We start from the raw sequence: 27,829 nt of genomic DNA, 5'->3' as shown, positions 1-27,829 counted from the left end.
CACACCCGATTTAAGTCCTCGGGTCATTAGGTAGGAGTGTTAGATGAGAAATCATCACACTGTGCATGATCACAGGAATTCAGGACCCGAGCCAGGCTCTCCTGATTTATAAATTAATTGTTGATGACCTTAAAGTAATTCCCAGTGAAGATTTATCATCTTTTTACAAGCATCCTTTTCACATTTAAGAAAAATAGAAATCACAGTGATTTGTACATTTGTGCTCTGCATTTCTTTCAGAGACGTGGGACTGAATTGTTGTGTATATAGGCAGTTTTTTTGTGCTCTGAAATTGACCGGACTTTTGAGAAGATAGCTGCTCATGGTTTAATTCACTTTTAAAAAGGGACTGACAATATGAAGTGAGCATACGTGTATAAAAAGGTGGTTGTGTTGAAGAAACCTTGTTGACCGATCTTTGCTAACTTGCTCTGTCTGTGTGTGTGTGTTTACTGGTACAATAGTGGTAGCAGATTTGCAGAGCCGAGCTTACAGTAAGGAAGACGCTGAAGTGTACTTGTTTGGAAGATGTGGAAACTCAAGTCTTACATGTTAGCACAAACATGTCTTTTTCCTTTATTAGGGAATTTGTACTTTTGGACATTTTTGAAAGATATCATGCTTGTGAAATGTGCTTTGCGTGTTATTCATGTTCAACTGGTTGTACTGGGCTTAGATTTGTGTCTTTTTGAATCATTTACACTCTATGGCACCTTTTTACGGTCTTGCTGTATGGGCTGTGTTCCAATTGATCTGTGTTTGATCATTTCCTCCCTTCGCTCAAACATTGTGTTTGAGAAGGCCTTCATAGTTGAACGGTTGTTTTCCTCAGCTCTGGATTTAGCTGTAGGGCCCAGAGGTTTTTGGAGTTTGAAGAGGAGGCGATAAAAGATTTGGAACACAGCCCTGTTTTCCTTTCTGAGGTTCCCCGGCTTTTTTCCGTCACCCGTCACCTCCTAACCGAGCTCAATTCTGCTGCAGTTTTTTAGCCACAAGCTGCTGGTGCTTGACTTCTGAGGCCTTATCCTGTTAAGCGGCCGCACTATGGCAAAAAGGAGAGTTCAGTATGCCGACTGTATGAGCTTCAGTTGAATGTGTTGTGGTCGAACTCTTGGTAGGACAGTCCAGTATATTACAGACGAACACAGACGAAAACATCCACAAGGCTTCTACTAAATATTGTTGAATGTCCGCTCGTATGCAACTCTCCAAACAGTGTCACGTCCTATCGAGAGTTTCAGTCGACGTTTATAATCTAACACAATGGGATTTTTTTTACTCTGGTGTAATTTTCTTGACCATTTTAACGCAGCATCTCTGGTGTTACTTTCGTCAAAAATGTAGGACACCAGAGGACGAGGCAATGACGACGTGATCTCGTTCCTTCGTGTGTTTTTGCCTCAGATTCTGGCGACTGTTCAGACTCGGTTTGTAGCGAAATTTCAAATCCACAAATGTCCTTGAACAACGTACATTTTCAACAATCCGTTTAAATCGACTGGTCCATTTCCGCTGCACGGTGGATTTGAAGGATGCACTGTGATCAGTGTGGCGACGTCTGGAATCGAGTTTCTGAAAAGGCCACGAGTTGGAGGTTACATTTAGTTTCTAAGGACATCTGGGCTCTTGGTGTCTTTGGATAGGAACTGCTAAACTTTTTCTATAAGGGTGAAAACAGATGCATGCTTAGATTCTTTATCTGTAGACAGTTTATCTTGCTTACTGCATTGACGTATGAAGTTTGGACGGGTTCTGTAGAAAGAGATTAACATTAAGGGGGAAAAAAACAATGTAAAAATAAAATACTGAAAGTGAATTTGTCCTGGATTGTTTTATTTATTATTTTCCATTGGGATGTCAAAAGCTTCTTCAACTTGGCCACAAATCTAACCAAAGTCAGGTACATTGTCAAGTATTGCCCCAAAATACCTCTATGGTAGATAGATGTGCTCACTGATCACTTGTACATGTGCTCATTCATACAATTATCCAATCAGCCAATCATATGGCAAACACCACAGTGTACAACATCAAGCAGGAACAGATGAAGAGCTTCAGTCAATATTCACATCAAACACCAGAATGTAATCCAGTGATTTTATCCGTGGCATGGTTGTAGATTCTAAATGGTCTGGTTTGAGTATTCCAGAAACTTCGGCTCTCCTAGGATTTCCACACACACACACACACACACACACACACGTGTGAAAAACATCCGGTAAGTGGCAGTTCTCGGGGTGGAAACACCTTGTTGACGAAAGGAGAATGGCCAGACTGGGTCAAGTTAATAGGACGGCCACTGGTAACATCAAATAAGCTCTCTTTACATACATGGTGAGGCAGAAAAGCATCTCAGGATGCACAGCATGCCAAACCTTGAGAACAGTAGAAAACCTAATTGATCCTAGATCCATTTTTAAGTATTAAAGATTTATAAAATGTGGACACTAGGTTACTTCTCTATAGTTAAAAAAATTGCAAACAGGAATGTGTGTGTGTGTGTGTGTGTGTGTGTGTGTGCCCGCTTCATACTCATCCACTCCCTACTTGTGCCTGAGTGTATTCATTGAGTAAAAGACAGTGTGTGCTCTTAAATGTATGTATGTGTGTGTGTGCGCGTGTGTATTTAGACGGCAGTGTGAAGTGGTGTACCACTATGTGAGGAGGGAGAAGTATGCTCTGAGGATGAGGAGATGGAGCAGGATGACGTGGCATCTCTCTGGAGCTCCTCCACGTTTCTTCACGCAAAAACAATAACTCTCTCAGATTCTGATGGAGCGGCATCTACATAATCAACAAAGCACACAAACATCAGTTTCGTTCTGGGACACCGATTTTTCTAAATCATTCCATTCGCTTTCTATTTATTTATGTAGCATTATTAAAAGATCAGTCATCAAGCCGGTGTAACCTTAATCTTTATCGCTAGCTGCTCCTGAAGTGTTTTGGAAATCGTTTTCAGCCACGTCATGTTCACTCACCGTCCACTTTATTAGGAACACCTGTACGTTCATGTAGTTTTCTAACCAGCAATCATGAAATATACAGGAATATAGAGGAATCACAAGAAAACTACATTTCAACACACTTAAAAAAAAATAATCTCACAATGTTGGATTTGAGTTTGTAATGCAGTGAGCACAACCAAGGAGTGCATTTTAAAAAGAAAACTACAATGTTGTTGAAGACTGAAACCTGTACCTACAAACTAGAACTGAAAATGGAACCACTGAAGAGTCAACAGTGTCAGAGATCCTCGTGTGTCCAGTTCCACTGTGTACGGCACTTTTTATGCTTACCGACCCATTACTCCAGCTTTTGTGTTTTTTTTAGCTTTGTGCTGATAGAAATGGTTTTGTTTTTTTAAAGCAAACTTGGTGTTAAAACCCAGAAACATCTAGAAATAAAAAGTGACATTTCATCATGTGTCTGAAGTGACACTGTTCAGTTATACAAGTAACTGGGTATTTTGGTATATATTGGAAACACTATTTTTTGAGCATTTCCCCAGAATTTCATAGAGTGTGGTTTGCAGTATAAGCACCTGTGGTCTCATGCGTGGGTTCCAACGCACATAATAACCCACCCAGAGCTCCAGATGTGTGAGACTGGCCAGTGGATACAGCACCTGGTTTTTACAGTCCACATAGAACGGGTTAGTGAAGTCCTCCGGCTGACTGTTAACGTAGGACCACAGTGACCGTTTACCCTGTACTTCCTAAAAACAAAAGAGAGAGAGAGACAGAGAGAGAAGTCATAAGACACTTAGACAAATTCCATTTCCATTCAGAAAAATCAGACAGGCTGGAAAGCCTCCGCCCATTAGTGGAGAAACGTGGAGCGTACCTTTTCCATTCTCTCCTGCTCACTGCTGTAGAGGAATGTACCAAACAGGCAGCTGTAGGGGCGATCCAGGATGGGGATGAGAAAAGCTCTTTGAACTCAGTGTATAGTAAGATGCTTAAATGTGGATCTGCACAATAGTGCCTGAACAGATAATCAGTCTTTTGTTCAGTACGGAAATTATATTTAATTCTTACAATTAGAGTCCTCTTCAAAAGTATTGGAACATCAAGGCCAATTCACTTGCTTTTGCTGTATACTGAAGACATTTGGGTTTGAGATAAAAGACGAATATGAGACGATAGATCAGAATTTCAGCTTTCATTTCCTCATATTTACATCTAGACGTGTTTACACAGCTTAAAATATGGCAGCTTTTTTGAAGCCATCCTATTCATTAACTGTTCAAAAATACTGGAACGAGTGACTGATGTTTTTTTCTTGCTGGCCAGGTGTACCTCGTTAAATGGACTTTAAACAATGAATAGCTCTGAATGTCTTCTCTTGGTTTGAGCCCTGGGTTTCACCTGTGGAGACAGCATTTGTTGTTAAAAGAATAAACCGACATGAAGACCAGAGACCTGTCTATGGGAGAAAAGCAAGCCATTTTGAAGCTGCGAAAAGAGGAAAAACCGGTCTGAACCATTGCACAAACATGGGGCATAGCCATAGAACAATTTGGAATGTCCTGGAAAAGAGAGTTAGTTCTCATTATGATCTCTTACTTTATAACATTAAAATAAAACAATAGTTCCCTCACAAGCCTCTCTTTTTTCCCCCCTAACTCTTGAAATTAATAAGACTTGCAATGTTACTGAGAAACTGGAAAGTGCAATGTCCTCTCTGCCATGACACTGGAGACTACTTCCATAAAACTTCCATAAATAGATAACTTATAAATCTTAACTAGATCACAATGATCATACGTCTTTTTCTTTAAGTGACATGTTTATAATATGTTTACGATTAAGCTTAGAATATGTATTGCGTACGCCATACTAGACCCTGTGAATGAGCTGTTACTATAGGAACGAGAACATCACTATAAAGCTGTAATTTCCCTTGCAGCTGGAATCAGAATCTTGCTGTTCCAGAAATGTCTCCAACGCCTTCTGACCAATCAGATTGGAGAATTCAACAGTGTTGTGGTGTAAAGCATCAGTAGCTGACCTGTCTCATCATCTGCCACACACAGTCGATGAACTGCACAAAGAGAGGGGATCGTTCCGAGTTGGCGTGATTCTCATCTCCAAGGCCGACACGCTGAGAAACACACAGAGAGAGAAAGATGGGGTTAAATATACATGCGTTCACGCGCCCACACACAACCACGCCCTCACTGCTCATACGCACCGAGGCCAGCTTGTGTCCGAAGCTGATCCACTCCTTCTCGATCAGTACATTACAGTACTTTATATATATATATATAATATATATATATATATAATATATATATATATTATATATAATATATATATATATATAATATATATATATATATATATATATATATATATATATATATATATATATATATATATATATATATTATATATAATATATATATAATATATATTATATATAATATATATATATATATATATATATATATATATATATATATATATATATATATATATATATATATATATTATATATAATATATATATAATATATATATATATATATATATATATATATATATATATATATATATATATATATATATATATATATGGTAAATCGTGCACATCGGAGCACCTTCATCCCGACCTTTGTCTGCATTCAGGGGTGCTAAGGAGCTCCTTGACCATGCCCATGCCCAATGTAAGTTACATTTTCACTGGTGCTGGCGCGTCTACCGAGTTTTGAGAGTTTTCAGCCATGTTTAGGCCCTTAAAAACGACAAGAATGCATGAAATAAACAATAAACACCAGAAAATCAATAGGGCCCTGCACCTCCGGTGCATGCGCCCTCCGGTGGTCACCGGAAGCGCTGCACCTTCGGTGCTCTGCCCCAATAATAAACAGCAGATCCAATAGGGCTTTGCAGCAGCGGTGCTTGGGCCCTAAAAAGCAGTATAAAGCACCAACAGAAGACACAGAAGCACAAAAGCGCAAAGGCAAGTAAGGATAATTACAGAAACGGTTACATTACAGAGATCCCCACAATGTGATCCATGACCACAGTAACATGACAAGAAGCTTCACCTCAGACCAGTCACCAATTGTTGTAGGAAGGTGAAAGTGGCTGCCTTAAAATATTTTTACCTCAAAGTGATTTGTAGCGCGCGCGCTCACACACACACACACACACATGGTGGAAAGGGTGTAGCAAAAATCATGCAACTATTGTGGGAAAAAGAGGGGGAAAAAACCCTGATACTTTGTACCTGATGCATCATCTTTTATAATTGTGATTAATGGTCCATTAGAGAAGAAAAAATTCAGTTCCATTCTTTGATTACTTATTTGGCATACAGTGAATATTCACACTTTAAGGCCATGTGGAACAATTTCCAAAATGCATTTAAATGGGGTAAATTGTGTACATTGAACCGAGAGTACTAGACATGTTTGCTAAAAGCAACACAAAGGCTTTATTCACACTGCAGGAATTTTATATTGTGTGTTTAGATTTTTTCTTTTAGACAGACTGTTCAACTGCAAATTTGTTCTGGTGAATGACAGGAACTCAAAATCTTTCTGCAGAACTCTGTTGAAGATTCTGTACATCAGAGATTCATCTGAACTTCAACAAAACATTTCACATTTATAGAGTTCTGTCTACGGTCATCAAGTAATCACATTTATAAGTTTATTTATTACCTCTCCCCTCTGTTGGCTCAAATATAGCCTATTACCCAAAAACACCTAAAATTCAACATAGAAGCCAACACTCACATCTACCTCTGAGCCCAGTTGGAGATAGAAAAAAAGACACCAGCCGTGAGTGAGAAGAAGCAAGGGTCCAGATTTATTGTTCCGTTCCACCACACGAGATCCACACCGATGAGAATTCTCAGAAGTGATGAGCTTAAGCTCCTGCATATCCTCCATACTGTCCTGCATATCCTACTATTCTGTTTTTTTATAGAGAGTTTCTCTATTACTATAAGATTATTAAAGTTATTCATGTGTGTGTGTATGAGAGCGAGAGAGTGTGTGTGTATGTTGTGTCTACTTGCCCGCCCTTGACTGTACGAGCGTGTGTGTATTAGCACTCCTCAGCTCAGCTCGTATACCTCTTTTTGACTTTTTTGACTACTACTGCTCTTAAAGATCTTTAAAGTGTAATTCCAATTTGTCAATGTCCGCCTAATCCCGCTTCTATGTGTCTAGGTGCCCATCTTTTCTTCTTCTCCCCTTTGCTGGATGCTAGGTCTCCCTTATGTTTATTTTATGACATTTTTTATCCACAACACCTCCCTGATGGATATTTACACCCCCCGTTGCCTCAGCAGAGGAAAAACCATCATTGAGGACAGCTCTCACCCTGGCTCTGATCTGTTGCCCTCAGGGAGACGTTACAGGTGCATCAGAACAAGGACTAATAGATTCAAGAATAGTTTTTTCCCCAAAAGCTATAATCATTCTAAACACACACATGTACTGATTTCACAGTATAGGTATATAGTGTCTCAGAACTGTGCATTTTATAGTACCCCCCACTTAACCATAGTTAAGAGCCAAATCTCCACCATTCTGAAAGCATAAAGTACGTATTCATGTGTAAACAAACATGTGTTTTATCTATGGAAAATAAATGAACATTAGAACAGATTTACTTGTCTCTGACTGAACAAAGCAGGCCATATTAAACTGGGTTAAATATACAAATCCACACAGTTCACCAGTCCAATAGAATCTGTACAACACGTTAGCAATACTTCTGCTCTGTTTAGACCCAGAAAATATAAAATACTTACTTTAGTATGAAATTTCTGTCAAGTGTCTACCATGGGGTCGGGATTTACGGTCTGTGAACACGTGCTGATTACACGTGCAGGAAAAGCAACCCACACGTGCAACCCTGACCGAGTGAGAACAACTCAAACGATTCAAGAAGAGGATTCTGAATCGGTTCATTTAAAGAATCATTACCAAAGCCACTTATCTTACTTCGATGGTTTGATAACAACAGCCCGTCTTACAGAGTGCTGCAGGAATGAGTCGTGAAACCCAGAAACGATTCAGCGTATTAGCACTTCCGTCAATGGGGTTTTGGGTTAAATGCCGGAAATAAGGTCTGTGGTGAACACAAGCTCAAGATGTTTTCAAGTTTATCTCGACACACAGCCTAGTGAGAGACTTTTTATTATTTTAAGGTACATTTCCTGAAGAAAATGTGAGTGGTGCTTGCCGTGGCAAAATTCAGATCGGGTGCCAATACTTTTGAGAACTGCCCGTGAAGGGCGCCAATAGTTTTGAGAGCCGGACGCATAGGGTGCCAATAGATTTGACAGCCGGACGCATAGGGCGCCAACAGATTTGAGAGCCGGCCGCGTAGGGCGCCAAAAGATTTGAGAGGCGGACGCGCAGGGCGCCAATACTTTTGAGAGGCGGAGATCTAAAAATAGTAGTGATACACAAGCTTGGTTGCAGTCGTGTTGATTAAGGAAAGCTACAAGGTTGCAGATGTGAGGTTCTGATCTTTACGGTACAGTGAGGATGAGCAGAACATCTACACAGCATGGAACTGTGAATAGACTCAGTGTCTGTGGACTCGTGTACACACAGTTTGGTGAGATTATGCTACAGGAACAGTCAAAATACACCATGGCCTTGAATGTTTTGGCCCTGTCGTAAACACTGAACAATCACAACTACTCTGTTGAGAGCGAGAAATGACCTCACAGAGTGATGCGTGTTGACGTCCATTTTATATAGTTACTGTTTCTGATAGAAAATCGATCTCCCTCGCGCTCTCAATACTGCACTGTAACAGTGTGGGACAGAGACCCAAACAGCAAGGTGAAAATGATCTCTCTGCAAAACATGCGTAAACGTCGTTTAAACAGATTACACAGGGTCTCTTTCTCCTGCAAGGGGTATGTCAACTTCAGACCACAACTATATACCCACCCAGCTACCAACACGCACACACACACGCGTGCACACACACTAATTCAGCCACTTAAAAACAGCAAGGACTTTTATAAACAATTAAAAATAGACTATAATATGAACATTTTAACAAATTAATAAATAGCGCAAAAAAAACAGCAGTTAAAACACTGTAAACACCCTCCTTTATCAAAAGTCTGCTCTTGCGCCCACACTCTCGATCTGATGCCAGCTGGAGCCGCCTCTTCATGGTCCCCTCGACCTCCATCTCTGCAGCTTTAGCCGTGAAGAGGTTTCTATGAACTGCAGCTTTGGAATAAAGCAACACATATCGTACAGTCATTATGAATCTTAAGCATTAATTACACTTATACCACGGTCAGTGTGAATACTGGATTCTGATTGGCTGGAAGGTGTGCATTATACAGTGAGGGAAAAAAGTATTTGATCCCCTGCTGATTTTGTACGTTTGCCCACTGACAAAGAAATGATCAGTCTATAATTTTAATGGTAGTTGTATTTGAACAGTGAGAGACAGAATAACAAAAAAAATCCAGAAAAACGCATGTCAAAAATTAAAAAATAAAAGACACCTGGGAGCCAGAAATCTCTCTGATTGAGAGGGGGTCAAATACTTTTACCTCATTAAAATGCAAATTAATTTATAACATTTTTGACGTGCGTTTTTCTGGATTTTTTTGTTGTTATTCTGTCTCTCACTGTTCAAATAAATCTACCATTAAAGTTATAGACGGATCATTTCTTTGTCAGTGGGCAAACGTACAAAATCAGCAGGGGATCAAATACTTTTTTCCCCTCACTGTAACTGTTTATTGCACAGGTAATTCCAGCCAGTTTGATCACCGTGATCATTCCTAAATCTTATCACACTACTTTATCTCTGTGTCTGATTTACTTCAGACAAAATTCCAGATCTGACCACCTAACTTATGGAAATTAAAGTTTATTTTAAACTACTTTTTTCTTTCCAGTTTCATTTTTATTGAACATTTCTCCTGAACACGTCTACATGTCAACTGAACATCACCTTTTCTCTTCTCTCCTCCCCTCCCTTTCCCAAGGAAAACAAATTGAGCAACACACAGCAGTAAACATTCACAGGTTTTTCTTCTTTTTTCACTAACAAAGGAAAACAAAATTAAAAATGCAGAAAACCCGCCCCCCGCCTCATCATGGATACCCAATAACTGTCGCTGGTTATAAAGATATTGTAAAATCCAACAACAGGCACAAAAATTTAAGTGGGAAGTGTCTAACTCCATAAAGTATACAATAAAGGGATGCCCTTTATAAAAAAAACTTGTCCGTACAACCATTCATCCTATATGTTATTTTCTCGAGTTTCAGAAAAAACATCACGCCCTTTAGCCGCTGGGAGACAGATGGGTATTTAGCAGACTTCCACTGCAACAGTAGGGAACGTCTTGCTATAAGGGATGTGAAAGCAAAAACATCCTTTTGTATCAAGCTCAATGGAACTGAGGCATCAGGAATCCCAAATACAGCAATCAATGGACAAGGATTTAAATCTACCCTGAGAATAGTGGACATGATGGTAAAAAAAACAGTCCAAAAACCATGGAGTTCAGGGCAGAAGAAAAACCTATGGCCAAGATGACAGGGAGAGCCATGGCATTTATCACACTTGTCCTCTACGTCCGGATACATCACAGAAAGTCTCGACTTGGACAGATGGACTCTGTGTAAAACTTTGAACTGGATGAGTCCAAGACGAGCACAGGAAGTGGTAGACTGTACCCTCCCTATAGCACGTTCCCAACACCCCTCACTTATCTGTACTCCTAACTCCGTTTCCCACGCATTCCTAACTTTGTTACACGACTCACTACCTAACGCCAGAATGAAATCATAAATCCTAGAAATCATTCCTCTCTGATGTGGATTGTTTGAAAACAAGCTTTCCCAAGCCTGTTCAGGAGGTGCAGAGGGGAAATCAGGAAAACATCTAGAAACGAAATTCCGAATTTGAAAATACCGAAAAAAAATGAGTCACAGGGAGGTCATAAGTGTATGCCAGATTGGCAAAGCTATCGAACACACCTTCGTGATACAGATTTCTAACTTCTTCAATACCCTTGTCATCCCACACTGAGAATGTGGAGTCCAAACACGATGGAGGAAATAGGTGGTTGTTGACTAAAGGACACAAAGAGGATGCACCTACAAATTTAAAGCGCCGTCTAAATTGATACTAAGTCCTAAGTCCTAAGTGTTGAGGACAACTAGATTACCAGTATATAGGGAGAGTTTTGTAGGTAAAGAGGAGTAAAGTAAAGCAGGTAAAGAGGATTCCCTACACGACAATAGTTCCAATTTAGACCAAGAAGATCCAGGAGATTTAACCCAGTAGCAGAGTTTATGGATGTGCGCAGCCCAGTAATAGAATTGAAAATTGGGTAATGCAAGTCCTCCACTAAGTCTACATTTCTGCAATAATTTACTAACCCTTGGTGGCTTCCTTCCCCAAATAAAAGTACTAATTATCTTATCCAATGAATCGAAGAATGATTTTGGCAGAGAAAGAGGCACTTGCTGGAACAAGAAAAGAAACTTCGGTAATATATTCATTTTGACGACATTGATCCTGACAATTAGAGAAAGGGGTAAGTTACCCCAATCTGAATGTTAGATTTAACCTTTGAGATAAGGGGAGTGAAGTTAGCTGATGAAAGATTAGATAGAGAACGTGTCACGTTGATACCTAGGTATTTAAACCCTTACTGACTAAATCGAAACGGTAAATCTGACTGTTGGAGAGAAAATGCTGCAGTATTGACAGGAAAACAGTCGCTTTTATCCAAGTTTAATTTATAACCAGAGACAACACCGAAGGATTCCAGAACAGCCAAGACAGCAGGCATAGAGGCAACAGGATCGGTTACATACAATAACAAATCATCAGCATATAGCGACAATTTGTATTCTACACCGTATAGAACTATTCCTTTAAACAAGGGAGAAGATCTTAATGCGATAGACAGAGGTACGATAGCGACAGCAAAAAGCAGAGGGGATAAAGGACAACCTTGACGAGATCGTTTGTCTGAACCCTGGCATTAGGGGTTGAGTAAAGGAGGCTAATCCAAGAAATAAACTCATCCCCAAATCCGAACTTCCTCAAGACTGCAAACAAATACTCCCACTCAACCCTATCAAATGCTTTTTTCAGCATCTAATGAAATCACAATCTCAGGAAGCACTGCCGAATGCTTTGAATAAATTATATTAAAGAGCGTACGGGTATTGAAAAACATCTGACGTCCCTTTATAAAACCCTTCTGCTCTTCACATATAATATAAGGGATAATGTCCTCTAAACGAGATGCCATTACTTTCACCAACACCTTTACATCTGCATTAAGCAGAGACAGCGGCCTATAAGAACCACAGGAGGTTGGATCCTTATCCTCCTTAAGAAGCAGAGCTATCGTGGCTTGTGTCAGAGTCAGAGGCAAAGACACATTCCAAGGATTCGTTGAACACAGATAAAAGCAATGGAGCTAATTTTCCAATAAACATTTTAAAAAATTCAACTGGAAACCCGTCCGGGTCAGGAGCTTTGTTAGATTGCATAGTTTTAACTGAATTTCAAATTTCTTGAAGAGAGTGGGGAGTCCAGTTGCATGGCAGTATTCGAATCAATAACAGGGTTACAAAGGTCTTGAAGAAATGCATTCACTTTAGTATCGTCTGCAGGAAATTCAGATTTATAAGGTGAAGAGTAAAACCATTTAAAAGTAGCATTAATTTCCATGGGCTCTGTAGTGACGATATTATGAGTGTTTTTAACACTAGGTATGAGACGGGAAGTGGCCTGTCGCCGTAGCTGACGTGCCAGTAAACGACTCGGCTCGTCGCCATGTTCATAATATGAACCAGGAGTACGTAACAACAAGCGTTCCGCCTCTTTAGTCGAAATAAGATTGAATTCTGCCTGTAAGTCGATTCGCTGTTTAAGAAGTTCTGGAGAGGGGTTCAACGCACATCTTTGATCGAGACTACTGATCGCAGATGTAAGTTCATTAACCCTAGCAGTGCGCTTTAAATTACAGAGAGTGGAGTAAGAAATAATCTGCCCTCTGATATAGGATTTAAGTGTCTCCCATAACAATGAATAAGAGGTGGAGTCATTCTGACTGAAGAAAAGAAAGTCATCAATAGAAGTAGAAATGAACTCACAGAATTCACTGTCTGCTAAAAGAAGAGAATTAAATCTCCAAGGCGGTGGGCTACGTTTATAAATAGAAAGATGAATATCTAATTCATGATCGCATGGTCAGAAATTACAATACCCAAATAGTCAGAAGAAACTACACAAGAATCAAGAGTGCTGTCTATAAAAAATAATCAATCCTCGAATAGGATTTCAATAGGATAGCACCTGGGAGAAGAAAGAAAACTTTTTAAGAGCAGAGTTACGGGATCTCCAGGGATCAACGAGACCGTTCTGACCCATAAAATCGGAAAATGTTTTAGACATAGCAGATTGATTCAGAGTACGGGGATTAGACCGATCAAAGTTTTGGTGAATTACACAGTTTAAATCTCCCCCGAAAATCAACAGGTGAGTATTTAAGAAAGGGAGATTGCTCAACAATCTATTAGCAAATTCCACATCATCAAAGTTTGGAGCGTGTACATTTACCAACACACCTGTCTTTGCATCAGAGTACCAGCAACTATAATATATCTACCGTTCACATCAGCAACAACGTTGGTGGAGGAAAACTGTGACCTTTTGTCAATTAAAATAGCGACCCCTCTTGCTTTCGAATTAAAGTTCGAGTGGAAGACTTGACTCACCCAAGGGCAGAGTAACCTTTGATGATCTTTAATACTTTAAGATGTAGGTGCGTCTCCTGTAAAAATACTATATTGAAGTTTAAATGTTTCAAATGTATAAAATCCTTAGATGTCTTGACAGGATTACCCATACCTCTGACGTTCCAACTAATAAATCTTAAAGGCGTGCCTGTCCCAGCTATGCTGGGATCCATATGACTACTAACCATTTAAATAAAGTAAACCAGAGAAATATAAATAGCCAATTAGAGCCGAAGTGGGACCACCCAAAGTTTATTTTAAACTTCTAATCAAAGTTTGCACTTCTAAACCAATGACAGCTTTAACGTTATTAATTGTGGAAAGACCATGGTATAGGCGGGTAATCCATGGCTAGGTGTGCATTAAACGATTTGAACGAGTGGTTCTTTTCCTCCACATCATGCATTAAAATCGTTTAATGCACATCTAGCCGTGGGTTACCCCTTACATATCATCTGAGAGAGACAGCTAATTCTGTATGTAAACAGATATACTTACCAATCACGACCTCTCCGAGTTGGAGAGCGGACAGTGAAGTCTTTCCATCGACTCCCCTCCAATTGAGATTCTTTGCCAGGGAGTTAGCAATCACCCTCTTCAATATGCGCCAGGTGCAGTCACGCACATACACCCCGTCAATAAGCGCCAACCAGTTTACCTGAAACCGATTTAAAAAATAATATACACTAGTATAAAAACAAATAATTAATAAGCATGTATTGCCTCGTCAACTGTGTCAGTGCTTCTCACTACTCCTGCAGTTACCCTGCCCTGTGTGTTTTCCATCTCTACTAAAGAGTAGGTCATAACTGTTCCCTCATATCAAAGTGGTGTTCAGTGTTGTGCTTTGAGTACGAGTGTGTCACCTCGAGAAAACAGAAATGCTCTCAGTCGCTGTGTAATTGTGCAAGTAGTTGTTAACAAAAAGGAAAAAAACTCACCAGATTTTGCTTGTAATCTGGGCTCTGTTGCATCCTTTGCTCCAGACTACGCAGTTGAGGAAGGTCTTGCAGGGGCAGTAAATCTTCATCAATATCCAAAGGCTGCACCTGGACCTCCTGTTAGTGCACACACACACACACACACACACACACACACACACACACACACAGGAGCCACTGCTTCTTTTTTATTTGTGCACTGAAAGTGAAAGAGGCGGAACAGACACCTCGGTGATATTGACGATAAAGACAGGGTTAGACGGAAGGTTCTCCAACTCAACGGAGCTGCTCAGAACCCTGACAGGGCTCACTGACTGATTCTGAAAATCCACATTCACCCTGATAGAGACACACACACACACAGTGAGTGAGAGAGACACAGAGAGAGAGACCTGTAACAGAACAGCACTAATGTACAGAACATCATCTAAACATCACACTGTCTAGGGGATGTGGTCACATGACTACTCTCACTTAAAATGTAACCATGACTCATCTGATGATGCTCGCTGCAGTGTGTGTGCGTGTGTGTGTACCGTGTATATCTGAGGTGTGAGATACACTACCCCCCTGCCCAAGTCTCCACCTCTCCAGCGGGTTAAACGTTGAGATGGAGAGGAAGTCTCTTCTGCGCGAGGAGGAGAGACAGAGAGACCTCTGGGAGAACGCCAGAACCTCTCATTGACGAGCGGTAGAACTCTACATAGGCCCTGATACACACAGACCCACAATACATATTTATAGAAAATCACAATTAAACACACACACACACACACACACACACACACACACACACACACACACAGTGGTGTCACACACACCTGGAGCTGTCAAAGGAGATGGATTTGATTTAACCACAGTGTCTGAAGAGAGACTGGAGCTGTTTATAGTAGAGGAATGCAAATGGAGGGAGATTACACACCTGAGAGAGAGAGAAAGGGAGGGAGAGAAAGAAATATTATTAATAATAATAATAATAATAATAATAATAATAATAATAATCCCCTAGTTAAATGGAAGCTGACTGAATACCACTATGGTGGTCCTGGGGTCGTTTCCATAGAGTTCCTTGGAGGCGAGCTCCTCGTCCACAGTTCCCTGGAGGAAGCAGTTCGGATAAAATGTGCCTGCAATCGCCACCTGAACAACGGAAACATCACTGATACTTAATAATAATTATTATTTATTTTCTGCAGGAGTAAGTTACACTTCTTGGACTTTGTCGTCATGGTGACAATTTTAAACTCTGCATTTGCAATTTTACTTTGGATGCTTGTGCTTCTAAGGCTGCGAATCATGACTAATATTTATATTTACTGTACATCAGGGGTGCCCACACTTTTTTGACTTACGAGCTACTTTTAACATGACCAGTCAAAGAGATCTAGCTACACTAAAAATGCTAAACATATTTATTTATATACTGCGTATACTTTATATATATATATATATATATATATATATATATATATATATATATATATATATATATATATATACACACATACACACACACACATACATACAATATATGTTCATGTACCTTGCATAACTGCATGAACCCTTATGGCGCGATACAATTCAGTACATTTTTGGTCATTACCTTACTCTGACGATGTGCACTGAATAGAATCAGCCAGGGTTGCATAGTCCGGACAGTAGCTGCTGGTAGCCAGCCTCAAGCAGGCCTCCAAATGATGATCAGTCATTGTGGAACGGTATTTGGACTTAATGATCTTCATGAGGGAAAAGGCTGACTCACATAAATAAGTAGAGCCAAATAATGCAGTCAAGGAGGTGGCACATTTCCTCATGTTTGGGTACTTTTCCCCTGTGAGTAAGTTCCAGAACTGTCCATGAGCCCTGGACTTCAGCTGAATGTCAGTCTGTAGTTTCAAAATCTCATCCTCCACTTCAGACGAGTTCAGGTGAAACAGCGCTGCAATTTTCGATGCGAGTGAATCAACCTCAACAATGTCCCTAAACGGGTAGCACATGAATGTGGCGAATGGCTCCAGTAAAGCAAAGTCTTGAAGCGTCTGTCAAACTCTGACCGACAGCCGTCAATCTGCTCCGTGTAGCGTGCAATGTTAAACTGCGCACAAGCCTTCCGCTGCGTCTCCAGATCTGACGGGAGGTTTTGGAAGTTCCCAAAAACATGGTGCTGCAGCTTTGAGAACAGAGGTTGCATTTTCCGTTTAAAGGCATTAACTGCCTTTAATTTTTGTCTTTTCCTTGCAGCTCCAAATTAAGGTTTGCCAGATCGGTTAAAAATGCTCGGTTAAAAAAAGTCCAGCAGCCACTGATCATCATTGACTTGGGTGTATTCTGCATGTTTAACAGCAAAAAGAAACTCGCTTATCTCCGGACAGAGCTCTCGAAATCTCTGCAGGAATTTACCCCTACTAAGCCGTCTCACGTCAGTGTGTAGCAGGAGCTGATTGGTCGTAGTCTGCCTTCTCCACATGCGCACGGAACAGCCGTCTTTGAAGTGAACTAGCACGTATAGAACAGGCGATCTTTGTTTCAACATCCATGATCTCTTTCACGTTTAGCATTCTTGTGCATAAGGCTTGTTGGTGTATTATGCAGTTGTTGGCTCAAATTTAGCCTATTACCCAAAAACATTTAAAACTCAACTTAAAAGCCAATAAATACTCACATCTACCTCTGAGACCAGTTGGAGATGGAAAAAAAATACACCAGCCGTGAGTGAGAAGAAGCAAGGGTCCAGCTTTATTGTTCCATTCCACCACACGAGATCCACACCGATGAGAATTCTCAGAAGTGATCCCCCTACCCTGAGCTTAAGCTCCAGTATTTATACTGTATTTACACACTAGATAACCCATATGTTTCCAGAAAAGGCCTATTTCACTTACACATAGAATCAGAACCCAGGCATTTCTAATAACCCAGAAAATAAAAACCCAGCGTTTTGAATTACATAGAGAATCAGAAACCAGGATTCTCATTTACCTTAGGTGGTGGTGGTGGTGGTGGGGGGGGGGGGGCAGTTTGACCCAGCCACCCTTATAACTGGCTCCTCATGGTTCTTTCTTAAAATTAAGGCCTTCCTTGCGAGCCAAGAACCCTCACCATTTGAGTCATGAGTAAGTTTACATTTTCCTGTATTTCTAGTTTATAATTTATTTTCATATTTGCACTATATTTCTTATTTTATATATATTTATACTACTTGAAAAGCGGTTTACTGTACTTCCAACTTCTTAATATCATTACAGTTCTACTGTCCTGCATATCCTACTATTCTGTCTTTTTATAGTTTCTCTATTACTATAAGATATTATTAAAGTTATTCATGTGTGTGTATGAGAGCGAGAGAGTGTGTGTGTATGTTGTGTCTACTTGCCCGCCCTTGACTGTACGAGCGTGTGTGTGTGTGTGTGTATTAGCACTCCTCAGCTCAGCTCGTATACCTCTTTTTGGCTTTTTTTGACTACTACTGCTTTTAAAGATCTTTAAAGTGTAATTCCAATCCGTCAATGTCCGCCTAATCCCGCTTCTATGTGTCTAGGTGCCCGTTTTTTTCTTCTTCTCCCTTTTGCTGGATGCTAGGTCTCCCTTATGTTTATTTTATGACATTTTTTATCCACAACACAGTGGTAGTTAAAGAAGTCAGGGAAAGCATCGTCTTCCCTGCACTTGGCAATGAATCCATTTGCGCTGCTCAACCATTGACTGATATCAATTTGCACACTGGAGCTGGGTTTTGTCAATGAAGTCTTTAAAAGACTGAAAAATGTCCTCTCCCCACGATTTCGCTTGCTAGCCTTTAGCACTGGCGCGCTTGATCGCACACGTGTGGTGAGAGAAAAGACGAGATCTCAGACTGGCTGCCCTGTACGTCAACTAGCGATCTACCTGCACTTCCTTTGCGATCGACCAGTCGATCGCGATCGACATATTGGGCACCGCTGCTGTATATATTTTGACCTGAAGAAAAAAGCCTCTTTATACACATATGCTGTTAAACTACACCTGCTCTACTCGTGTGTGTGTGTGTGTGTGTGTGTGTGTGTGTTACCTGCACTATGAATTTCTGTGCGTGCGTGCTGGTGTAGTCAGAGGGAAAAGTTTCGCTGATGTGCATGTTGAATTGTGACACTCAATTCTTTAGATCCTCAAACAACTCGGCCACCTCTAACACACACACACCAGAAATGATAGTTAGGGATCTGTGTCGAGAAGTGTGTGTATAGATGTGTGCGAGTGAGTGAGTGAGTGAGTGAGAGTCATAACCTCTTGTATCCGTTTGATCTGAATGCAGTTCTCTTTGCCCCACTCCAGCTCATCCTAAAACACACACACACATCAGTACCACTTTATTTATTTCTATAATCCAACACGTTATAATTCAACATAACTGTCACGATCTCCTGCCTCCCATACGCCGTGTACCGGTTTAATCTATTTCCTTATTTGGTCAGTGCTTCCTGTTCTTATTACAATGTCCTTTCTCTGACTGGTTCCTATTTCTTAAATTGTGCACTCTATCTGTACACTACACACTTGACCATCGAACATCTGGATATTTGAAGAGCACGCGCGCACACACACACACACACACACACACAACCTGCGTGAAGTTGGCCCCCTCACCAACACAAAACATCGGCAGAATAGTTTGTGCTGGTTTGTGCCGTAAAAATTTTCGTTTGTGCTGCTTCAGTTCTGGAGATATTAAAAGAATATTTATAGGTCATTCTGGGGTCACTCGAACCCCCCACATGCTCCAAATTCACCCCAAATGGTCTCAATAATAATAATAATAATAATAATAATAATAATAATAATTCAAAAGAAGAGAACTATAGCGCCTTAACCCACACTGCGCATGCGCAAAGCCGGATGACTCAGCCATTAAACTAGTAAAAGAGCTCTAATTAGCCAGTGAAGCTAAATGTCGTTCTGCCACGTCCACTTATAAAAGTAAATCATGCAGTATTCTCAGACTGGGCAGTTATTGACAGAGTGAATTCATCGTTTTAAATAGAATCAAAAATAACATCGACCTATTTGCTAATCACATTTCGAATAGCTTGCTCATTAATTACACTGCGCATGCGTGGACTGGACTGCCTCCTCAAAAGCTAGCACCGCTAGTATATTTGTATAATATTAACATTAATACTGAACCAGAGTGAATAAAAAAAGTTTTAAAATGTTATTTCTCACTTCTCCTCCTCTTGTTCTTCTTCTCCGTGCGGGTGTGAGTTATCTTTGGTCGGTTCCTCGGTGATTCGGTCATTAGTGAACCGAGCTCCGAGAGTGAATCAGTGCGCCGTCACCGCCTGCTTCATACTGATACACCTGAAACACAGGAGTTAACACCGTTAACTACACACATACACACAATACAGCAAAAAACAGAACGGGTTCGGTTACACAGAACCGAATAAACTCACTTTACTTTGGGTCCAAACGGGCCAGAACTAACACTAACACCGCTTTCTGCTCCTACCTTCGACTTCTCGCGCTCGTGGTGACGTCACCAACGTAACGGACGTTGACGTAAATTTGAATCTTTGAGGAGAAAATAAAATAAAATAAACCCAAATATTATTTCATAAAAAACTTCATTATTCTCTTCTTCTTAAACACGATAGAGGATAAGATATACAAATACATAAAAAAAAACAGCTTTATCATTATTTTAAATCAAATCTACTTTAAAAGTGCTCCTAATTACATTTTAATTAAAAATATACTTCATCTTACTCTTGTTTAATTTAATTTAAATTAATATTTAATTCATCGATGATTGTAGACGTGTTGAGGTTTCACGTTCTTTGTGCTTTATTATCATAAATATACACTTTGTTTAAACTTTTGAGTTTGGACACAAAATGTAAACATTCCTCATGAATCCAGAACATTCATTTGTTTATTATTTAGAAAGTAATAATTAAACAGCTGAATAAAATGATCAGATTAATCACTTGCAACATTTAGGAGATGAATTTCTTGTATTGAGAGAGGTTTTTAATTATACACAGATATAAATAGATGTTTATTTGTAGTTTTCATATTTGACTCGGCGAGCAGTACTTTACGGAAAATTTTCCAGTCACGCACAGAGTCTTGTTGAGCAACGAAAGAGCCAGGCTTCCACTTTCTGGGGAAAACCAGAGACTCCCTTTCATTTGGTAAGCAAATATTAACTGCTTTGCTACAAAAGAAGGAAATCTCCTCTGTAAAGGAGGTCTCGCTTTCTGGCTGTTCCTAGAGGACCTGATCCTACAGTGATGACAACCGCTCAGTCATTAAAGCAAAGTTCAGAATTTCTAGCTTGTTTCTGCCCGGTCTCGAACCAGGGACCTTTTGCGTGTGAGGCAAACGTGATAACTACTACACTACAGAAACCACGATGCGGTGGCGCTTTGGTGGTGCACATACGTACACTTTGTTCACCAGAGCTGAATGGTGCAGCGTGGCATTGGTGGTATAGTGGTGAGCATAGCTCCAGTCCAAGCAGTTGACCCGGCTCCAATTCTTGGCCCGTCCACGGGTTGTAGCTTGGAGCTTCTCCAGGTACTTTATGGTAGTTGGCACAAAACGAAGGAATCACCTACCTGAGAATGAGTTGGTCAACAGAATGTGCCATAGGCTTCTCTGCAGGCCTCCTACGACTCTTTCTGCTTCCCACTTGAGTTCTTAGTGCTCTCTTTGCTGTTTGTAAACACGTCATTATGCAACAGGGCACGTTTGACCCGTGAACAGGGGCGAAAAGGTGAGAACATGCGGTCTCTCCGTGTCTGTCTCTTGTTAGCGACAAGCTAGCATGCAAACTGTGATGAGAGGTGTCCATTTTCCGCGATCAGCCATCTATATAGTCAATGTTTTATATTTAATAAGCAAATATGTCTATATGCTGATTGGTCTTAAGCAGCGTTGTCCAATCTTCAGCTTTTGGTTCCAATCTAGCAGGAGCCACACCTGATTCCAATTGTTGGCTCCGCTGATCTTGGCTTTCAATAGACTAAAGTGTGGCTTCTGCTTGGTTAGAATGACAACCTGCAACCACACTGGCCCATTCTGGAGAAGACTGGACAACCCTGATCTAAAGCAAATAACCACCGAGGTAAGTGCCACTTTGTGAGTTCTGAATCCGTCATGCCGGCTCGACGTCACTCGATGAACAGGGAAGGAACCGGGAGATGAGAAGTCTTCCCACGGTTGAGGAATGGCAATTTCAGGTTGAGGGTACGTTTGCTTTGCGTTTTCCCGCTTGGAGGTGGGGAATTACAAGTCGCAACCTCGAGTCAAGCGCATCATTACTCTTGTCTTCTTGATGAAGGAAAGAGCCAGGCTTCCACATTCAGTGGAAAAGCAGAGACTGCCTGTGATTTTGCAAGCAGCTGTTATCTGCCTTGCTACAAAAGCTCAATGGAAGGGAAACCGCTCCCAGTTGACCTGGGTTCGATTCCCGGCCAATGCACCGATTGTAACTTGGAGCGTCTCGTGGTATTTCATGGTAGTTGGCGGATAAGGAAGGAATCACCTGCCTGAGAATGAGTTGGTCAACAGAATGTGCCATGGGCTTCTCTGCAGGCCTCCTACGACTCTTTCTGCTTCCCACTTGAGTTCTTAGTGCTCTCTTTGCTGTTTGTAAACACGTCATTATGCAACAGGGCACGTTTGACCCGTGAACAGGGGCGAAAAGGTGAGAACATGCGGTCTCTCCGTGTCTGTCTCTTGTTAGCGACAAGCTAGCATGCAAACTGTGATGAGAGGTGTCCATTTTCCGCGATCAGCCATCTATATAGTCAATGTTTTATATTTAATAAGCAAATATGTCTATATGCTGATTGGTCTTAAGCAGCGTTGTCCAATCTTCAGCTTTTGGTTCCAATCTAGCAGGAGCCACACCTGATTCCAATTGTTGGCTCCGCTGATCTTGGCTTTCAATAGACTAAAGTGTGGCTTCTGCTTGGTTAGAATGACAACCTGCAACCACACTGGCCCATTCTGGAGAAGACTGGACAACCCTGATCTAAAGCAAATAACCACCGAGGTAAGTGCCACTTTGTGAGTTCTGAATCCGTCATGCCGGCTCGACGTCACTCGATGAACAGGGAAGGAACCCGGAGATGAGAAGACTTCCCACGGTTGAGGAATGGCAATTTCAGGTTGAGGGTACGTTTGCTTTGCGTTTTCCCGCTTGGAGGTGGGGAATTACAAGTCGCAACCTCGAGTCAAGCGCATCATTACTCTTGTCTTCTTGATGAAGGAAAGAGCCAGGCTTCCACATTCAGTGGAAAAGCAGAGACTGCCTGTGATTTTGCAAGCAGCTGTTATCTGCCTTGCTACAAAAGCTCAATGGAAGGGAAACCGCTCCCAGTTGACCTGGGTTCGATTCCCGGCCAATGCACCGATTGTAACTTGGAGCGTCTCGTGGTATTTCATGGTAGTTGGCGGATAAGGAAGGAATCACCTGCCTGAGAATGAGTTGGTCAACAGAATGTGCCATGGGCTTCTCTGCAGGCCTCCTACGACTCTTTCTGCTTCCCACTTGAGTTCTTAGTGCTCTCTTTGCTGTTTGTAAACACGTCATTATGCAACAGGGCACGTTTGACCCGTGAACAGGGGCGAAAAGGTGAGAACATGCGGTCTCTCCGTGTCTGTCTCTTGTTAGCGACAAGCTAGCATGCAAACTGTGATGAGAGGTGTACATTTTCCGCGATCAGCCATCTATATAGTCAATGTTTTATATTTTATAAGCAAATATGTCTATATGCTGATTGGTCTTCAGCAGCGTTGTCCAATCTTCAGCTTTTGGTTCCAATCTAGCAGGAGCCACACCTGATTCCAATTGTTGGCTCCGCTGATCTTGGCTTTCAATAGACTAAAGTGTGGCTTCTGCTTGGTTAGAATGACAACCTGCAACCACACTGGCCCATTCTGGAGAAGACTGGACAACCCTGATCTAAAGCAAATAACCACCGAGGTAAGTGCCACTTTGTGAGTTCTGAATCCGTCATGCCGGCTCGACGTCACTCGATGAACAGGGAAGGAACCCGGAGATGAGAAGACTTCCCACGGTTGAGGAATGGCAATTTCAGGTTGAGGGTACGTTTGCTTTGCGTTTTCCCGCTTGGAGGTGGGGAATTACAAGTCGCAACCTCGAGTCAAGCGCATCATTACTCTTGTCTTCTTGATGAAGGAAAGAGCCAGGCTTCCACATTCAGTGGAAAAGCAGAGACTGCCTGTGATTTTGCAAGCAGCTGTTATCTGCCTTGCTACAAAAGCTCAATGGAAGGGAAACCGCTCCCAGTTGACCTGGGTTCGATTCCCGGCCAATGCACCGATTGTAACTTGGAGCGTCTCGTGGTATTTCATGGTAGTTGGCGGATAAGGAAGGAATCACCTGCCTGAGAATGAGTTGGTCAACAGAATGTGCCATGGGCTTCTCTGCAGGCCTCCTACGACTCTTTCTGCTTCCCACTTGAGTTCTTAGTGCTCTCTTTGCTGTTTGTAAACACGTCATTATGCAACAGGGCACGTTTGACCCGTGAACAGGGGCGAAAAGGTGAGAACATGCGGTCTCTCCGTGTCTGTCTCTTGTTAGCGACAAGCTAGCATGCAAACTGTGATGAGAGGTGTACATTTTCCGCGATCAGCCATCTATATAGTCAATGTTTTATATTTTATAAGCAAATATGTCTATATGCTGATTGGTCTTCAGCAGCGTTGTCCAATCTTCAGCTTTTGGTTCCAATCTAGCAGGAGCCACACCTGATTCCAATTGTTGGCTCCGCTGATCTTGGCTTTCAATAGACTAAAGTGTGGCTTCTGCTTGGTTAGAATGACAACCTGCAACCACACTGGCCCATTCTGGAGAAGACTGGACAACCCTGATCTAAAGCAAATAACCACCGAGGTAAGTGCCACTTTGTGAGTTCTGAATCCGTCATGCCGGCTCGACGTCACTCGATGAACAGGGAAGGAACCCGGAGATGAGAAGACTTCCCACGGTTGAGGAATGGCAATTTCAGGTTGAGGGTACGTTTGCTTTGCGTTTTCCCGCTTGGAGGTGGGGAATTACAAGTCGCAACCTCGAGTCAAGCGCATCATTACTCTTGTCTTCTTGATGAAGGAAAGAGCCAGGCTTCCACATTCAGTGGAAAAGCAGAGACTGCCTGTGATTTTGCAAGCAGCTGTTATCTGCCTTGCTACAAAAGCTCAATGGAAGGGAAACCGCTCCCAGTTGACCTGGGTTCGATTCCCGGCCAATGCACCGATTGTAACTTGGAGCGTCTCGTGGTATTTCATGGTAGTTGGCGGATAAGGAAGGAATCACCTGCCTGAGAATGAGTTGGTCAACAGAATGTGCCATGGGCTTCTCTGCAGGCCTCCTACGACTCTTTCTGCTTCCCACTTGAGTTCTTAGTGCTCTCTTTGCTGTTTGTAAACACGTCATTATGCAACAGGGCACGTTTGACCCGTGAACAGGGGAGAAAAGGTGAGAACATGCGGTCTCTCCGTGTCTGTCTCTTGTTAGCGACAAGCTAGCATGCAAACTGTGATGAGAGGTGTACATTTTCCGCGATCAGCCATCTATATAGTCAATGTTTTATATTTTATAAGCAAATATGTCTATATGCTGATTGGTCTTAAGCAGCGTTGTCCAATCTTCAGCTTTTGGTTCCAATCTAGCAGGAGCCACACCTGATTCCAATTGTTGGCTCCGCTGATCTTGGCTTTCAATAGACTAAAGTGTGGCTTCTGCTTGGTTAGAATGACAACCTGCAACCACACTGGCCCATTCTGGAGAAGACTGGACAACCCTGATCTAAAGCAAATAACCACCGAGGTAAGTGCCACTTTGTGAGTTCTGAATCCGTCATGCCGGCTCGACGTCACTCGATGAACAGGGAAGGAACCGGGAGATGAGAAGTCTTCCCACGGTTGAGGAATGGCAATTTCAGGTTGAGGGTACGTTTGCTTTGCGTTTTCCCGCTTGGAGGTGGGGAATTACAAGTCGCAACCTCGAGTCAAGCGCATCATTACTCTTGTCTTCTTGATGAAGGAAAGAGCCAGGCTTCCACATTCAGTGGAAAAGCAGAGACTGCCTGTGATTTTGCAAGCAGCTGTTATCTGCCTTGCTACAAAAGCTCAATGGAAGGGAAACCGCTCCCAGTTGACCTGGGTTCGATTCCCGGCCAATGCACCGATTGTAACTTGGAGCGTCTCGTGGTATTTCATGGTAGTTGGCGGATAAGGAAGGAATCACCTGCCTGAGAATGAGTTGGTCAACAGAATGTGCCATGGGCTTCTCTGCAGGCCTCCTACGACTCTTTCTGCTTCCCACTTGAGTTCTTAGTGCTCTCTTTGCTGTTTGTAAACACGTCATTATGCAACAGGGCACGTTTGACCCGTGAACAGGGGCGAAAAGGTGAGAACATGCGGTCTCTCCGTGTCTGTCTCTTGTTAGCGACAAGCTAGCATGCAAACTGTGATGAGAGGTGTACATTTTCCGCGATCAGCCATCTATATAGTCAATGTTTTATATTTTATAAGCAAATATGTCTATATGCTGATTGGTCTTCAGCAGCGTTGTCCAATCTTCAGCTTTTGGTTCCAATCTAGCAGGAGCCACACCTGATTCCAATTGTTGGCTCCGCTGATCTTGGCTTTCAATAGACTAAAGTGTGGCTTCTGCTTGGTTAGAATGACAACCTGCAACCACACTGGCCCATTCTGGAGAAGACTGGACAACCCTGATCTAAAGCAAATAACCACTGAGGTAAGTGCCACTTTGTGAGTTCTGAATCCGTCATGCCGGCTCGACGTCACTCGATGAACAGGGAAGGAACCCGGAGATGAGAAGACTTCCCACGGTTGAGGAATGGCAATTTCAGGTTGAGGGTACGTTTGCTTTGCGTTTTCCCGCTTGGAGGTGGGGAATTACAAGTCGCAACCTCGAGTCAAGCGCATCATTACTCTTGTCTTCTTGATGAAGGAAAGAGCCAGGCTTCCACATTCAGTGGAAAAGCAGAGACTGCCCGTGATTTTGCAAGCAACTGTTATCTGCCTTGCTACAAAAGCTCAATGGAAGGGAAACCGCTCCCAGCCTTTTTCGGCCGCAGACCTCTTGCAGACCTCTCGAGGTGAACTCGGCGAGCAGTACTTTACGGAAAATTTTCCAGTCACGCACAGAGTCTTGTTGAGCAACGAAAGAGCCAGGCTTCCACTTTCTGGGGAAAACCAGAGACTCCCTTTCATTTGGTAAGCAAATATTAACTGCTTTGCTACAAAAGAAGGAAATCTCCTCTGTAAAGGAGGTCTCGCTTTCTGGCTGTTCCTAGAGGACCTGATCCTACAGTGATGACAACCGCTCAGTCATTAAAGCAAAGTTCAGAATTTCTAGCTTGTTTCTGCCCGGTCTCGAACCAGGGACCTTTTGCGTGTGAGGCAAACGTGATAACCACTACACTACAGAAACCACGGTGCGGTGGCACTTTGGTGGTGCACATACATACACTTTGTTCACCAGAGCTGAATGGTGCAGCGTGGCATTGGTGGTATAGTGGTGAGCATAGCTCCAGTCCAAGCAGTTGACCCGGCTCCAATTCTTGGCCCGTCCACGGGTTGTAGCTTGGAGCTTCTCCAGGTACTTTATGGTAGTTGGCACAAAACGAAGGAATCACCTACCTGAGAATGAGTTGGTCAACAGAATGTGCCATAGGCTTCTCTGCAGGCCTCCTACGACTCTTTCTGCTTCCCACTTGAGTTCTTAGTGCTCTCTTTGCTGTTTGTAAACACGTCATTATGCAACAGGGCACGTTTGACCCGTGAACAGGGGCGAAAAGGTGAGAACATGCGGTCTCTCCGTGTCTGTCTCTTGTTAGCGACAAGCTAGCATGCAAACTGTGATGAGAGGTGTCCATTTTCCGCGATCAGCCATCTATATAGTCAATGTTTTATATTTAATAAGCAAATATGTCTATATGCTGATTGGTCTTAAGCAGCGTTGTCCAATCTTCAGCTTTTGGTTCCAATCTAGCAGGAGCCACACCTGATTCCAATTGTTGGCTCCGCTGATCTTGGCTTTCAATAGACTAAAGTGTGGCTTCTGCTTGGTTAGA

The 27,829-nt window shown here is 42.0% G+C and overlaps 1 long non-coding RNA gene and 1 other non-coding gene across 9 annotated transcripts; both read right to left on the bottom strand.

The window, feature by feature from the left end:
* Positions 1-2,449: 2,449 nt before the first annotated feature.
* LOC128630826 (uncharacterized) lies at positions 2,450-20,230 on the bottom strand. Of its 8 annotated transcripts, XR_008395043.1 has the most exons (13): positions 20,203-20,230; positions 19,917-20,051; positions 18,981-19,034; positions 18,766-18,881; positions 15,750-15,857; positions 15,539-15,639; positions 15,254-15,427; positions 14,718-15,056; positions 14,275-14,434; positions 9,091-9,219; positions 5,014-5,106; positions 4,302-4,370; positions 3,846-3,898 (listed from the first exon to the last, which is right to left on the bottom strand). It is a non-coding gene; the product is annotated as an uncharacterized LOC128630826 (long non-coding RNA). The 8 variants fall into 8 exon arrangements; XR_008395046.1 differs by lacking the exons at positions 3,846-3,898; positions 4,302-4,370 and adding an exon at positions 2,450-2,784 and having other exon boundaries at positions 20,203-20,229; XR_008395042.1 differs by lacking the exon at positions 3,846-3,898 and having other exon boundaries at positions 4,202-4,370; positions 20,203-20,228.
* Positions 20,231-27,113: 6,883 nt separating this feature from the next.
* Positions 27,114-27,186, bottom strand: trnav-cac (transfer RNA valine (anticodon CAC)). The gene has a single exon. It is a non-coding gene; the product is annotated as a tRNA-Val (tRNA).
* Positions 27,187-27,829: the final 643 nt, after the last annotated feature.

The sequence above is a fragment of the Ictalurus punctatus genome, unplaced genomic scaffold, assembly GCF_001660625.3.
Source record: "Ictalurus punctatus breed USDA103 unplaced genomic scaffold, Coco_2.0 Super-Scaffold_100068, whole genome shotgun sequence".
NCBI lineage: Eukaryota > Metazoa > Chordata > Actinopteri > Siluriformes > Ictaluridae > Ictalurus > Ictalurus punctatus.
This window is presented reverse-complemented; position numbering and strand designations above follow the sequence as displayed.